Source organism: Taudactylus pleione, unplaced genomic scaffold (genome assembly GCF_031769625.1).
Source record: "Taudactylus pleione unplaced genomic scaffold, aTauple2 ptg000824l, whole genome shotgun sequence".
Classification (NCBI taxonomy): domain Eukaryota; kingdom Metazoa; phylum Chordata; class Amphibia; order Anura; family Myobatrachidae; genus Taudactylus; species Taudactylus pleione.
The window spans coordinates 4,080,936-4,098,021 of record NW_028285226.1 but is presented as its reverse complement, the minus strand read 5'-3'; the positions used below and the strand labels follow the sequence as shown (position 1 = coordinate 4,098,021).

Sequence of the window (17,086 nt, the reverse complement as noted above, 5' to 3'; positions counted from 1 at the left end):
TTCTTCAGTGTCACAGTTGGTCAGTGTACGTAAGGCGGAATGGCAAAACATACCCCCTGCTGTTATCCAGTAACTTGTGGACAGACAGTTTGCCAAGAAGGGTGTCTGCAGTAATCACTGCACGTGGTGGACCTGCAAAGTACTGACGTCAATAAAATATTGTTTATCTATGTCCTGTCAGTGTCCAATCACTTTTCTCTACATAGATATATTACCCTGGTGGATTATTCCACATAAATTCCCACCCGCTCACACTCTGTGTCCTGAGGTGGAAGACTGTTATAGGTAACTGACAAGATGGAGGGCTGTGACCATGATGAAAGGAGCTGTCCAGCTCCAAGTAGAGACATAACATAGGGGATATGATAGATAAGTAATAATAGGTGATCAGGACGGCAGCATTCACATAAATAAGAGGGTTTCTAGAACAAGGTGACACTGTGACAGCAACTGTGGAATAGAAGGAGGGAAACCTGAGAGGAAATAGGAAGAACTTTTATACAGAGCATACTTGCCGCCTTTTGCTTTCCCTCCCCAGTAGAAGCCCGGGGAGAAGAAGCCGGTGGGTGGCTGATTGTCAGCATCATTAAGCCCCTCCCCGTGCGGTAAATTGCCACGATTGGTGCAAATTTAAATAGGGGCGGGACCAAATGACTTGATTATTGCAGAATAGCGTCATTAAGCCTCGGCCCCTACACGGGAATCCACGTTTGCTCTAGAAATTCTCCCCCATTCTGCCTACTTCACTAGGAAGTGGGCAGGAATGCAGGAGAAGTGCCTACTCTACGGGGTGTGCAGGGAGTTACCCGAAAAATCGTGAGCCTCCCACGACTTCCGGGAGAGTAGGCATGTATGATACAGAGGGAGTGATAAATCTACGGATACAGCTATGGAAGAAATAGCAGAGCAGCGGTGGAAGGAGGCCCCCAGCATGATTAAGATTGGGGGCGTGACGTATGACAAGGCCCCCAAATTTACGTGCGACCCTCCCAAATGTTGGGAGGTATGAGGAATTGTCTACTGACCATTGTGGTTGGGGCTCACACAGTAAAAGAATTGGGGAATACATGGTGTAAACATGCGGATATTTTTAAGACCAGTCTAAAATGCATGTAGTCAGGAAGCCGGCAGGCAAAATGCCGACCGCCGGCTTCCCGACTGTCATATCCCGCCGAGGGACTAATGATAGACGTCAAAATTCTGCCGCCTATCATTATCCCTACGTCGGGATCCTGACGCCCGGCACACCGAATGAAGGTAAGCCGGGCGGCGGTTGCGGACAGCCGCAGGGAGGGGGTTATGTTAGGGGCTCCTGGGGGGGATTTAGGATTAGACACCCCCCTGGGAGGGTTAGGGTCAGGCTAGGGGAAGGGTGGTTTAGGGTTAGGCAACCCCGGGGGTAGGTTAGGGTTAGTCACCCCACCGGGAGGGTTAGGTTTAGGGAGCGGGGAGGGGGGGTAGGTTTAGGCACTTACAGGGGGAGAATTAAAAAGCAATGGGAAAAAAGATCTAAGGCGATACAGATAAAATTATATTTAAATCGTGGAGTTCGTTGATATGGAGGTTTTTCCTTTTCTAGAGATGATCCACTCCGTGGAATACAGTATGAAATTTAAACACAAACATAAAAGATCATATGTGAAGTAATGTCAAAACGTAAAACCACAACAAAATGAAATAGTCCTTTTGTGTTTCTGAAGAGGAAAAGGGTGATATCCGTTTTTTTCCAAAAGTTAATGTCAATCAAACAAATCAGGATAGATCCTCACCACCACAAATCATAGAGATGGGCGTACCATAAACTCACTTAATACGTGAATGGAAAATATACATAAAGGTATCTTTCAAAATACTTCACCGTGTGTCAAACGAAAGATTGAAGGATAAGCGTACCCCAACTCACGTAATAAGAAGTTGGGATCAGCATAGAAAGGTATCTTTTCCACAAAAAATGAAAAAACCATAGGTAAAGAAGACTTTTGATGAAAAATATAAAGATCCAAGGAGGATCGAAACGGCGTTGGTGGAGATCCAAGGAGGATCGAAACGGCGTTGGTGGAGAGATTTGTGGGCATTCTATGGATTACAAGAGAGACTTGGACTTATATTTTTGAGGTATATAGTAGATCCATTACGGGTTCAGTCCGGACCTTTTACCTGTAAGAGGAGATACTACTGTTAATACTTCTAATTTTCATCTTTACTTGTTCAAGGATTTTTTATTTTATTTTACATGTTTTTAATATTTGTATTTTTAATAAACCTTTTTTGAAGTGATACCTCATCCTCTATTTTAAATCAAAAGTCTTCTTTACCTATGGTTTTTTAATTTTTTGTGGAAAAGATACCTTTATATGCTGATCCCAACTTCTTATTACGTGAGTTGGGGTACGCTTATCCTTCAATCTTTCATTTGACACACGGTGAAGTATTTTGAAAGATACCTTTATGTATATTTCCCATTCACGTATTAAGTGAGTTTATGGTACGCCCATCTCTAAGATTTGTGGTGGTGAGGATCTATCCTGATCTGTTTGATTGACATTTACTTTTGGAAAAAAACGGATATTACCCTTTTTTTCTTCAGAAACACAAAAGGACTATTTCATTTTGTTGTGGTTTTACGTTTTGATATTACTTCACATATGGTCTTTTATGTTTGTGTTTAAATTTCATATTGTATTCCACGGAGTGGATCATCTCTAGAAAAGGAAAAACCTCCATATCAACGACCTCCACGATTTAAGTATAATTTTATCTGTATCGCCTTAGATCTTTTTTTCCCATTGCTTTTTAATTCTGTATGTTTTACTTGTCTGGGCAGGTATAGGATTGAGATTGAGCTGACAGTTACCGTGCGCCGGAGTTATACCTTTTTTTCAATTTTGTGATAATTATACAGGGGGAGGTTAGGCATTAGGGGGGGTTAGGCACCCATAAAGAAGGCTTAGGGGGGGGAGAGGGTTAGAAATAGTACAAATACTTACTCTTCTAGTGCCCTTTCTATAGTACAAATACTTACCCTCCTAGGGATCTTCTAGTGCCGGTCTTCAGGTATCGGGATTTGAACTCATACCGATTCTGTCTAAAATATACAATAAAAACATAGAGCCTGATTCATTAAGGATCGCTATTGCGATTCCAGCCTCATAATCGCGCACAGGTCTGCTGTGAAAATATGCTAATGATTGCAGTCACAATGCCTTCACGCTGCCTGCATAGAGACGTCCACTGCCTCCTATTACTGCTAACTCACATCCGTAATACCTTGCAAACCTCCATAAAAATCGGTAATATCGAGTACCATCGGCCACTCATGCAGAATTACAGCAGCCCTGACTCTACTTAGATATTGCTAACCTCATTGCACGCAGTAAGTACTCAAGCTGCTTATGCCATCACACTGGCTAATTTATTCACGCCCATGCAACGGCGTTCAAATGGTCAGGCACGCCAGCATTTTTTTCTGACCACCTCTCATCACCACCCCCAAACGCTCACTGCCTGTCAGTCACTCCGTGATCGCTCTCCGTGCTCTGGGTGATCGCATTGCGATCACAGTGGTGTCTTTGCACACTGCGATTCATGCGCAGTACGCAACAATCGGCCGTCTATGTACGCTTTAGCAGTTGCGATCCTTAATGAATCGGGCTCACAGAGAGAGCAGACTCGGTGGATCTGTAGGTTTTCTTCCATCAAAGTTTCTGTGATTTTGTGTTTTCTCTGTTATGTTTTGCTGTTATTGTCTGTATTGATCTCTCTCATTCCTCCATCTAGATCTGTGAAGCATCTCTGGGAGGAGCAGATAGCCTTGCAGGTAGTATACATTGCGTATATATTAATAATAATGTCTTCTTCAGGGTCCATAGGGATCCACAGGGATACCATGGGGGGGGTGTGGTTGGAGAGATCCACGCACCAAACAGTTAAAGCTTTAGCTCCCAGGATGCCCCAGTCTTCCTCCACTTATACCTCGCCCCCAGCCACAGGCAGACAGTTTTTCATTTGGTGCCAGCAGGACCGGTCGCACCTTTAGACAGGAGGACTGCTTAGGCAGCCCCAAGATTTTTTATGAGGTTTTTTTGTTGTTTATCTGAGCAAGCAGCAAGGCGTCCTAATGGGTGCCTGTACTGCTGCTCCAGCTACCTCCGCCAGCACTGCAACACCGGTGAGTGGTCCGGTGATCACGGTGGGCGCCAGCGGGGCTCTGATTGCAGCTCCACTGGGGACCCAGGACTGCAGCCAGACAGATGAGGAAGAACAGGTAAGGCATGTTGTGCAGTCCTTACCTCCGGCGGTGGAGATCTGCCAGAGGACGCTGCAGTGGGGTGACTGCTTCATCCGCTCCCCCACTAGACCAAAGGGGCAGTTAAAAGCTGGCATCGGGGACCATGAAGAGGTCAGCGGCACCCGGCGGTTGGTGTAGCAGCGGGGAGGTAGGCTCTCCCCCGGCATCCTCTCCCCCAGCCCAGAGCACAATCCCTCACTTTGAGATTTCCCGCTTCTGAGCTGTTCCTCCTCCTCACCCTCTTCCCTATAGGCAGGGCCGGATTAAGGTCTGTGGGGGCCCCAGGGCAACAAACATGTGGGGGCCCCTATTACGTGCCCTTTATGCAGTGCACCCAGTAGTAGTGCCCCCAGGAGTGTTGCCCCTTATGCAGTGCCCCCTATGCAATGCCCCCTGTAGTTATACCCCCAGTAGTAGTGTTCCCAATAGTAATGCCCCCTGTATAAATACCCCCAGTAGTAATACCCCTGTAGTTGTGCCCCCAGTAGTCATGCCCCCTGTGTGTGCCCAATAGTAATGCCCTCAGTAGTAATACCCCTGTAGTTGTGCCCCCTGTGGTAGTAGCACCAGTAGTAATGCCCCCCCCAAGTACTGTCCCATGTAGTAATGTCCCCCCCCGAGTAATGTCCCCTGTAGTAATGTCCCCCTCGAGTAATGCCCCCAGTAGAAATGCCCCCCGAGTAATGCACCCAGTAGCAATGTCCCCCCCGAGTAATGTCCCCTGTAGTAATGCCCCCAGTAGTCCCCCCCGAGTAATGTCCCCCACAGCAGTGGAAAAGCCGCTTGCGCTAAAAAGAGAAAAAAATAAAATCTTACTTACCTTAAGCCCCGCTCCCGCTGCCTTCTGATCCGCTCGGCTGGCGCTGCTCCTCTGCACTATGGGAGAGACGCATGACGTCTCTCCCATAGTTCACTGCCTGAGCCGGAAGCCGGAGCTCACGAGTGAGCTCTAGTCACCGGCTCTGGCTGCCGCTGCGGGGAGGGAGCCGGGCGCCCGCTGGTTACAATCTAAGCGGGCGTCTGGTGTCTCCGTGCGGCACTGTGGTTAGGTGTCCAGAGGAGGCGGAACTGGTTCCGTCTCCTCTGGTTCACTTTAACCCCGATGGCTGGGTGTGGGGGCCCAGGGATGATCGCCCCTGTCGCCCCCCCTTTAATCCGGCCCTGCCTATAGGAGACACTCAGCAGCCATTAATTCTGAAGCTACAGGTCTCAGGAGATTTGGGTCCAGTCTTCCTGTATAACTCTGCCAGCCCTTTGAGGCTTGAGTAGTTGATTTAGTGCCCATTATAAGTAGATTTATTTATGTGCATTATACTGTCTTAAAACGTTCCGTCAGTTATATCTATCCCTGCTGCTCTTATTTAAACCCTCAACTACCAGGCGTGTAGGGGTTCATTATTACTTCACATTTACTTGTATTTGTGAAAGGTGTCACTCTGCATTACTAGTCATACACTGATTATGTGCTGCTAGCTGGTTATTACTATGTCTTCTAAGGGTAAAAGGGAGCCTGAGGCCCCTGTGCTGGTTACTTGCAGATCCTATTCAGCGGGCTTGTCCCCTTAGGATTTCATGCAGAATGGTCTGTGTGTTATTTGTTATGTACCACCTCCTCAGTCCACCGTACCAGCCCCTGTCCAGGAGCCACCTTTGGTGTCCTCCTTATCATAGGTTATGACGCAGCTAGTGGACCTCTTATCAGCCCTCATGCTGCCTTCCACCATGGGGTACCCACAGCTATCACAGCCTACTATGTCAGTAACCCCTATGCATCCTCCTTGGATGGATGTTTATGTCCACTCAGTGCAGAATATGGCTCAATCGTCTGCCGCCTATCAGCAAAAGGCGGACAGACAGCCACTAAAACACTTAGGCGGACTGTATCATCCTCTCAGTCCACCCCGCTTTCGGATTCTAATGCATCATCTGTGGAGGCAAATGATGCACAGGGTTCTCTCTCCGGGTCTCCCTCGGGCAAGGAGAACCGTCATTCAACAGTGGATGTCCCTCCTTTAGCGAGGGCGGTTATATCGATCCTGAATGTAGAGGATGATGAGCCGGCCCCTAAGCCAAAAACCCAGATGTTTAAACGTCAAAAGGTGGTTAAGGCTGAATTCCCTCTATCAGAACAGCAAACTGAGCTCATGGGGGAAGCTTGGGGTACTCCTGGCAACGGTTCCAGGTCCCAAAAAGACTAGTGTCTTTTTACCCTCTCCCTAATAGTGAGTGTGCTAAGTCAGAAATCCCTCCTACTGTTGATTCGCATGTGGCACGCTTTGTCAGAAGTTCTACTCTGCTTTTACTTGTCTCAAGTCAGTCTGCTTGCTTTCTGGCGCTATCAGCAGGCCAGCTACAGTATGGCCGTGGCCTGTGTGGCTAAGGCTATCGAAGGATGGGCAGAGGCACTGGAAGAGAGCCTGCCATAAGACCCTACCAGGGTAAAACTGACCTACATCTCCCATATTTAGGAAGAAGCTGTCCCTAAGCCTAGGCTGTCCTCTTCTCTGTTCTTTAGCCCTCATGGTAAGGCAAGTGAGCAGTCCTTTCCCAGGCAGTCTAGTTCTCACAAGACTACTAAGCCGCGATCCAAGCAGTCTTGGTTGGCCAGACGTCCAGGTTCCAAGTTTGACGACAAACTCTCCGTCTGATCTTGGCATTAAGCAACAACAGATGCGTGGGTCCGAGAAGTGATCTCTCAGGAGTACGCCCTCACCTTCCTCAGGTGTCCTCCCCAGCTATTTTTTTTGCACATGTCCCCCATCAGACCCTATCAAGGCCCTGGCCCTCCAGGAAGCTATTCACTCCCTGCTGCGTTCATGTGTGAAAATACCGGTTCCTTCGGCTCAACGATGAACTAGGTTTTTATTCCACTCTCTTTTTGATTCAGAAGCCGAATGCGTCTCACCAGCCTATTCTAAATCTCCATCCCCTCAACAGATTTATCCGTTGATCACACATTTTCCAAGTTCCACATGGAAAATGTGTGATAAATTGTCCTGGCATTGGAGCCTGGGGATTTCATGGTTTCTCTGGACATTCAGGATGCATATCTGCATGTACCTATTACTCCAACCCACCAGCAGTTCCTACAGTTTGATGTTCTGCAGCAACATTACCAGTTTCGGGTGCTGCCCTTTGGTCTGACAACAGCCCCTCAGTTATTTACCATAATAATGGAAGTTATGGTGGCCCACCTCAGGTGCCATGGAATCAGAATCCTGCCATACCTAGATGACCACTTAATCTTGGCACATTCACCAGTTGTGTTACAACGACATCTCCAGCTGACCGTTGACTGCCTGCAAACACACGGCTGGCTCATCAATTGGATAAAGTCCTACCTATCTCCGACATAGCGGATTGTACATCTTTGGGCACTCCTGGATTCTCGAATACAGAGGATTGTTCTGCCAGCAGACAAACTTTTTATACTACACTTGCGCAACTTGCTCTACAATCAGGGGGTATCCATTTACTTAGCAATGCAGGTCCTGGGGTCCATGGTATCTCCTTTGATATGGTAGAATACGCCCAGTTCCAGGCCCCTTCAACAACTGATTCTCTCCCGGTGGAACGGGCAGTATCATCTGATCTGCTCCCAGATGATCCTCATCTCTCCGGAGGTTCGGTTTTCCCTCTCATGGTGGCTACAGACGTCCAATCCGGACAAGAGTCGCCCCTTCTAGATTCCAAATTGGGGACTTCTCACTACAGATGCCAGCCTTCGCGGATGGGATGTGGTAATCGGTCATCATACCTTTCAGGGATGGTGGACAACCGAGGAAAGTCGCCTGCCCATAAACATTCTGGAGGGGCAAACAGTGTACAGAGGGCTCTCTCTGGCACAAGATCTGCTTCGGGACAGGCCGGTCTAAATTCAGCATAAAACCTGACTGTGGTAGCCTACCTCAACCATCAGGAAAGCACGCGAAGTCGGGCAGCCATGCGGGAAGAAGCACACATTCTGGTCTGGGCCGAATGTCATCTCCCGGCAATCTCAACAGTGTTCATCCCCAGAGTGCTCAACTGGGAAGCGGACTGCCATCAGGACATACACGCCAGAGAGTGGGCTCTAAATCTGGATGGCTTTCAACTCCTGGTGGACAATGGGGCCTGCCAGACATAGACCTGATGGCTTCACGTCACAACCACAAGGTCCTCAGGTATGGGTCCAGGACCAGAGATCCCTCAGCTGCCTTTGTGGACGCTCTGGCAGTGAGGTGGGACTTAAATCTTGCATACCTCTTTCCTCCAATCTCTCTCCTCCTGAGAGTTCTCCGAAAGTTCAAGCAAGAAGTCGGGATGGTGATACTAATAGCCCCAGCCTTGCCCAGGCGACATTGGTTCATCGACCTACGAAGTCTCTCCATAGACAATCCATTCCCACTGCCTCTATGGCAGGATCTACTAGCAGAGTCCTTGCCTGTACCCATACCTACCTCATCTGTCTTTCACGGCATGACTCTTGAGAGACCCCTTTAAGAGCCCAGGGGGACCATATACTTTTTAGGGTCTCCCGGGGGCTTGCCTTTCTCCAGGCTGGGTTAGACCTCGACCTCCATCTGGCCTTCCTTAGAGTTCAAGTTTTTGCTCTGTCAATCTGGTTCCAGTGAAGGATCACTCCCCTGTCTAATGTTAGAACATTCTTTCAAGGTGCTCTCCGCCTTCAACCTCCTTTTTGTCCATCCGGTGGCTCCGTGGGATTTGTCCTTGGTTCTCCGGGCTGTACAGGCTCCTCCGTTTGAACCTCTGGACTCAGTAGACCTCAAATGGCTGACAGTGAAGACGCTCTTTCTCTTCGCTATCTCCTCTGTGAGCAGGGTATATAATTTGACAACGCTCTCCTGTCACTCCCCATTCTTGATCTTTCATCCAGACAGAGCTGTCTTCTGTACCAGGGCTGGTAACCTCCCTAAAGTGGTATCCCGATTCCATTTGAATTAATAGATTGTGGTTCAGGCCTTCCAGTCCTCGGATATTTCTGCAGGTGAAGCCTCCTTGGATGTGGTTCGTGCTTTTCGGATCTATGTGGATCGTACTATTTCCTTTAGGAAATCAGATTCTGTATTGTATGGCAAATTTGTATTGTATGGCCTTCATAAGCGAGGCTGGCCAGCTAACAAACAGACTCTGGCTCGATGGCTCCGAATGACACTCTCTAAGGCCTACATGCAAGCTAATCTTCCTGTTCCAAACAGGGTTACAGCACATTCTACTCGGTATGTGGGACCCTCGTGGGCGGTTCGATGTGGCGCTTCTGCTGAACAATTGTGCAAGGCAGCCACGTGGTCTTCCGTCCACACCTTTCTCAGGTTCTACACCTTCTCCTTTCTGCTCAAGAGCGTCCCTGGCCTTAGGGGAAACTGCTATGGGACATCCCCATGGTATCCCTGTGGATCACCTATGGACCCTGAAGAAGAAATTGAGTTATGGTAGACTTATCTTTGTTAACTCTATTTCTTCAAATATACAAATAGTTGATACCAGCGCTATATATAGTTGTTGTATATAAAAACTCAGATACGGATGTGTAGTCAATTAATATCACATTTAATACATTACAATATAATAAAATTTGTTATATGGAAAATAATAAAATGCACAAAATAAGTGCTGTATTAAAAATAGTTGTAGTCATATGTAATCGCTATTAGGGGAGGCTGGTTAATCCATATTTGATAAAGACACTAGCTGTGGGACAATTGTTGGTTCTGTGTAATTAGGTACAGCAAATATTTACCAGGTGGCGTATCCTTAACCTCAGTCCAAAGAAATTATCATGTGTCCAAATCCTTTTGGTATTATCACAGAGTATAGACTGGATGGGATCCACTTGTAGCTGTTATCCTGTGGAGTTGATGCAAATGTCCCAAAAGCAGGAAAATGTGTCAAAGTGTCCAAGATGAATGGATATAGATGGTGGAGAGGCTTAACGCGTTTCGTTGGTAAATCGATATCCAGCTTCTTCAGAAGTATACCTATTTCTTCAAAGTCCTTAGGATCCACAGGACGCCCACAAGGGTTCATTAGGGCCTTACAGAGTACGCAAACAGAAACAGTATGAACAAAACAAGAAAAAAATAATTACAGTACAGAACATTTGGTGCCATTGTTGGGCATGGGGAAGAGATGATTGTATAAGTGAGAAAAGGAGAAGCACATGAGGGAAGAGGGTCCTGCTCGTTAGAGCTTACAATCTAAAGGGGAGTGGGAGACAGATGGGGGTGACACAGAGGGGAGAGACAGTGAGTAAGGAGCATGGAAGGTAGGTTAGGATAAGAGCTGGAAAGCTTTGATAAAGGAGTGGGTCTTGAGAGCCTGTTTTAAACTTTGTAGAGATGTGGAGTCTGATAGGGAAAGGGAGAGCAAGAGAGTTCCAGTGGTAGGGAGCAGCACGGGCAAAATCTTGCAGGAGGGAGTGGGATGAAGTAATTAGTTGGTGAGCATTAATTTGTGGAGCGAAGTGGATGGGCGGGAGGGGATACAGTCAATATCCCGGCAATTAGAATACCGGCGCCGTAATCCAGACACCTGTCAGAATCCTGTTAGGAGGAGAGTTAGGGGTTAGGGATAGACACTAGGGGGAGGTTTAGGGTGCAGGGAGAGAGAGGTTAGGTTTAGGCACTAGGAGGGATGTTCAGTTTAGGCATAGGGGAGGGAGGGTTAGGGGAAGCGTTAGGATACCGACTGACAGGTGTCGGTATCCTAACCCTGTCGGGAGGACCACCGGCATCCCGTACCCAACCCGGGCAGGAGTGTGCACGGAGATAAGGTCAGAGATGTAAATAGGAGAGGATTGGATATATATCTGGTAAACATGGTATATGTGGCAAGTGTGTTCATATTTAATTAATATATGTAATTCTAATTTCAAATAATTTCTCAGTAATGTCTCTTTAATGACACTGTAAAATTTTATTCACATATTAAATACCTATAATTCATGTACCCCAGTCTGTTCTCGGAGGTCTGTCTGTGATTGTCAGCTCTTATGATAAGTCTTTTCTTTTAGGAATACCAGACAGAATTCCTCACTGAGTGGAGAAAGCTGAATCTAGATGTGGTCCTATGTCCCATGTTGGGCCCGGCCTTCAACATCGGTTATCCGGGGAGACTTTACGGTATTTCTATAAGTCACAGTGTTTCGTCACTAATTTATATATATTATTATACAGGGTGTAACTGGAGATTTATGGGCCCCACAGCAACATTTATTACGAGCCCTTTTGTACATTTTGTCCGCTGGAAATGGTGTGGCTTAGGTTTAATAGAAAACCATTCTCAGCTGTCGGGTCCTTGTAGCTGCACCCCCTCTCACTACAGTAGGACCACCTTAGGTCCTCCGATGGGGTCCTGCAGTGTATAATGACAGTGGCACATGCAACACTCACTAATTATTAGCAGCCAATACAGCAACATGAGATATAGAATGTGCATAATGTAATGATAATGATATAACTGGTGTACTTCATGTAAGATATAAGAAGTTCTTATTGCAGAATAAAAGGGAGATCTCAGCATGTGCGCTATGGTACATAAGGATATATTTATTTCAGTACAGAGAAAAAATATATATTCAATGTTCATGACAAAAGAATTATCAGACTCAATTGTCTAACTTACTTCCATATGGCCAGTATACCCATAGAGCTTTGTATGCCACCAATCTAATGTGCCCCATATGGCCAGTATACCCATAGAGCTTTGTATGCCACCAATCTAATGTGCCCCATATGGCCAGTATACCCATAGAGCTTTGTATGTCACCAACCTAATGTGCCTCTTATGGCCAGTATACCCATAGAGCTTTGTATGCCACCAACCTAATGTGCCCCATATGGCCAGTATACCCATAGAGCTTTGTATGCCAACAACCTAATGTGCCCCTTATGGCCAGTATACCCATAGAGCTTTGTATTCCATCAACCTAATGTGCCCTGTGTGGCCACTATACCGATATAGATCTTTGTATGCCACCAACCTAATGTGCCCCGTATGGCCAGTATACCCATTGAGCTTTGTATACCACCAACCTAATGTGCCCCTTATGGCCAGTATACGCATAGAGCTTTGTATTCACCAACATAATGTGCCCTGTATAGCCACTATACCGATATAGATCTTTGTATGTTACCAACCTAATGTGCCTCTAATGGCCAGTATACCCATAGAGCTTTGTATTCCAGCAACCTAATGTGCCCTGTATGGCCACTATACCGATATATATCTTTGTATGCCACCAACCTAATGTGTCCCGTATAGCCAGTATACCCATAGAGCTTTGTATGCCACCAACCTAATGTGCCTCTAATGGCCAGTATACCCATAGAGCATTGTATTCCATCAATCTAATGTGCCCCGTATGGTCAGTATACCCATAGGCAACCAGCCAAATATGCCCCATATAGTCATACTCACAGAGCTTCATATACCAGAAGTATATGGCAGTGGTTCCCAAACTCTGCCATTACAGTCCAGGTTTTAAAGAATATCCATACTTGAGCACAGATGACTTAATTAGTACCTCAGTCAATTCGATTTAACCATCTGGATTTCGGTATGGCTATCCATAAAACCTGGACTGTAAATGTCGGAGTTTGTGAAACTTTGGTATATGGAATAGTTTTAAGCACCATAATTATGGGGATCAAATCCAAGACACAAATACAGTATACCACAAGCCACAGACACTGATCAAAGATCCATTCTCATTTATGATTTATACTACAAAACGTTACGTATAGAAGCACACATCAAAATACACTGAGCAGGGCTGTAACTAAGGTAGTGTGGCTTGTGCCATGGCACAGGGCACCACAGGTCAGAGGGCACTGTTTGGGCCTGTCAAATTTCTGTTTATTATCATTCTTGCTTGTAGCTTCCTCTTATTTCATCCCCAGCATCTCCTGGCCTCTTCTATCACTTCCCTGGCCCTTCCCCATGAAGCCATGGCCCTTTATTGGGTTCATTATGTCCCTATTTGAAAAATGTGGGGGCGCCAATGCTCTTTCTGGTACAGGGCACCAAAAAGTCTAGTTACGGCTCTGGCACTGAGTGATTGGTCTGTAATGAGCAGGTGTTTGGGGACAGTACATATACAGAGCATTGGTCTTATACAAAGAAGTGCTCAGTAATACTGTAACCTCATTTTGTACACAATGGCAATTAGTGTGCAACAGTGACAAAATAAGACGTATGATGTGAAGCTCACAGGGGATACAGTTAATATCCTAGCAAAGGGGATGCCGGTGCTTAAAATACCAGTGCCGGCATGCCGACACCGGTCAAGGTCCTGGCGCTGGAATCCCGACCACCGGCATTCTGAAGGTGAGTAGCGGGGTTAGGGGGAGGGTTAGGGGTTAAGGTTAGGCACTTGCGGGAGGATTAGGGTTAGGCACATGATGTCACAAAAGTCTTCCTAAATGATTTATTATTAGTATTAACATGTATGTAAATAGCACCAGCATAGTCCACAGCGCTGTTCAATTATGAAGCAATACAGCTATAAGTTTGGGTTTGGGTATTAGACAAAGCGATAAGAGGGCGCCACTTAGAAGCTTACATAAGTCACCAATCTCTCTTATGTCTCTCAGCTCACATTGCCTGCACAATGCTGTACAATGTATTAAATTATCCGGCTGGAGTCGTTCCTGTTGGTTCCGTCACTGCGGAGGACGAGAAAGAGCTAAAAAATTACAAAGGTTACTGTAATGATCCCTGGGACAAACTGTATAAGAAGGTAATTATTATAGTGGTTTTTAAGATATAGGTGAGGTTTATTTGTGCTATCTCTCATAGGTCTCTATTTATTATCATTATTTTCACACCCTTTTCACATTATTTTAGTTTCACCCAAAGTTACTAAAGGGCAATTGGAGTAGAATTAGTAAAATTCCCTGTGATATTTCCTGAATTCGCAATACGAATTCAGTCGGTAATATCACACTACAATCTGCATTCAAAATGCGGATTGTATTAAATAAAGCCCATAATATTATTGTTATAAAGTGTCAAATCTCCAGGATTGTGTTTATTTATATATATGAGTACAAAGGGCCTGATTCAGAGCCGCTCGTAAGCGGCAGTACGCTCGTTCCGAGCGATGTTCGCCCATCTGCGCATGCGTACGGTTTTTAATACGCATGCGCGAACCAGTCAGTGCGGCCGAAAATCGTTTGTTAGCTATATAGCGAAGGCCTGCTATTTTGATTGACAGAATGAGGCGTATGTGGGTGGTAACAGGGGAAGGTGCTTGAAAACGGGGAGTGGAGATCAGAACGCAGGCGTGCTTAAAAGTCAAAGCGGGCGTTTTATGGGTGTGCATAATTTAAACTGCAGCGTCATTGACCACGTCACTGGGTTATTTTATAGCCAGAACTGCTCGCAAAATTGTGGTAGGAAAAACCAACCACAAGAATAGCGAGCAGTTCATACGCTGTTCGATGTACTCGATTAATCTAATAAATAGCGGACATGACGTATGATGCGAGCGGCCAGGGGGCGTATTTTTCAAATAAACGTACGCATGTTTTGTTCGCTCGTTCAGACATGGAGGCGTCAACAGACAGCAAGGAGCGAACGGTTCATTTGAATAGCCACCCCCTTTTTCTGAATGAGCGAGCGCTAATTGCGTCCGGCTCTGAATCAGGCCCAAAGCCTGGACAGGTGTCTAAACATTGCTGGGGCTCAGTGGTTATGTGCTCTGTCTCTCTTCCTCCCCCTACTGTTTACTCTGTGTAACTGCTTCTCTATCACTATCTCTGCAGGCTGTGGAAGGAGGGGTGGGTCTACCGCTGTCTGTTCAGTGTGTGGCGCTTACCCACCAGGATGAGCTCTGCCTGCGTCTCATGAAAGAAGTCGAGACCCTTAGCGGCCATCACCAAAAGAGGCAATAAGCCCCTGCCTGGCTCTTGGGCAACTCATTAGAGATGACTATAAACTAGGGATGTGCAGGCTCGGATAGGTTCGAGTTTGCACGTGGAGTTCGGATTTTTCCCTCCAAAAAAACGGAACTCAGAAAGAGGCAAAACGTCATCTTACATGGACGAACATCATCATTCCTGGACTTTTGTCCAAACTCGAACCTATCCGAGCCTGCACATCCCTACTATAAACATATATTATTAGTTGTTATTTCATTAGAGAAACCTATATCGCTACTCTTTATTACTCTGTTATCTGTAGAGGGTTACTAGTCGTTGACTGATCCTCTTCAGGGACAGCAGCAAGTGACAGCCATAGGTAGACTGAGCAATGAGGATTCTTATAGCAAAGCAATTATTTTCATCTGTATCGTGTGTAATATAACTATGAATGTTCAGCTATAATAAACATATTTACGTTTGTTAAACACATATTCACTCCATTGTATTTGAAATCTTTCTGACATTGCAACGTTCTTTGTGTGGAAATATTCCAGCACAGAGTCTGTATTTGGATCCTGGATGCTGGAAACAATCAGATTCTTGTTTACTCTCTGTAGAATATACTAACATAATAATAATACTAATAATAATAATAATAATAATAATAATAATAATAAATAATAACGGAAGCTTACAGAAATACACCATGTGGATACCATGTGACAAGTTTTGAAATCAGACAGAAATTTTGGGAATCACATATTTAATATAAGTGAAGATTGACAGCTGATTTGGGTTCATTGCTTAAGGGCTGTGACCAGCCACCAGAGGGGCAGAAGGAAAGAACAATAACTGCTTGGTCACCTCACCTGAGTGATCCTTCCGGCACAGTAAAAGGGACAGGGGCTGATATTAGTCACACAGGTAAGACTGATATCATACAGTCACTATACACAGGTAAGACTGATATCATACAGTCACTATACACAGGTAAGACTGATATCATACAGTCACTATACACAGGTAAGACTGATATCATACAGTCACTATACACAGGTAAGACTGATATCATACAGTCACTATACACAGGTAAGACTGATATCATGCAGTCACTATACACAGGTAATACAAACAAGTGGAAAGCAGCATTGATAATGAAAATGTACACAATTTAATATACATACAAAATACACTAACGGCACCTAATATTTTGGACATTGACACCTACCCTGCATTGGAATACCAAATTGGATTTGGGACCTTATCCATTGTTTCCAGCACTGACTGTTAAGAGGCAGCATCCCTTGCGTTGGATTTTCGCTGACTGTGATGCCATCGCTAATTTCAGGTTCCTCAATCATCTTGGTCTAAGCTGGTAAAACTATCGCCATATCATTGGATTGCTTTTACAAACTTCATCCTACCCTCTCCTTGAATGACGTTTCATCGGTGTCCATTCCAATTTAATTGCAGCAGTATTTAGTGCCCACAGGGTTCATTTATTTGCATGAGATTCAATATCATGTGTTTTATTTCTCCATGTCACATGTGACCTTTTGATGCTCCATATGTTTCAATTTATCTGTGGTTTTTATATTGTATTTTATTGCATTCAGTGTATGTATATTAAATTGTGTACATTTTCATTATCAGCACTGCTTTCCACTTGTTTCTATTACTCTATAGGAGGCTGACTACCTCCCTCCAGCAGCTGCTAGGAAAACTGACACATGACAGCGCCCTCTATACTATAATATCTTTATAGACATTTCTCTACTATACACAGGTAAGGCTGATATCATACAGTCACTATATACAGGTAACACTGATATCATACAGTCATTATATGCAGGTAATACTGATATCATACAGTCACTCTACACAGGTAACACCGATATCATACAGTCACTATACACCGGTAACACTGATATCA

The 17,086-nt window shown here is 45.4% G+C and overlaps 1 pseudogene; it reads left to right on the top strand.

The window, feature by feature from the left end:
- Positions 1–15,183, top strand: part of LOC148474670 (fatty-acid amide hydrolase 1-like) — a 66,725-nt pseudogene extending 51,542 nt beyond the window's left edge.
- The last annotated feature ends 1,903 nt before the right edge of the window (positions 15,184–17,086 follow it).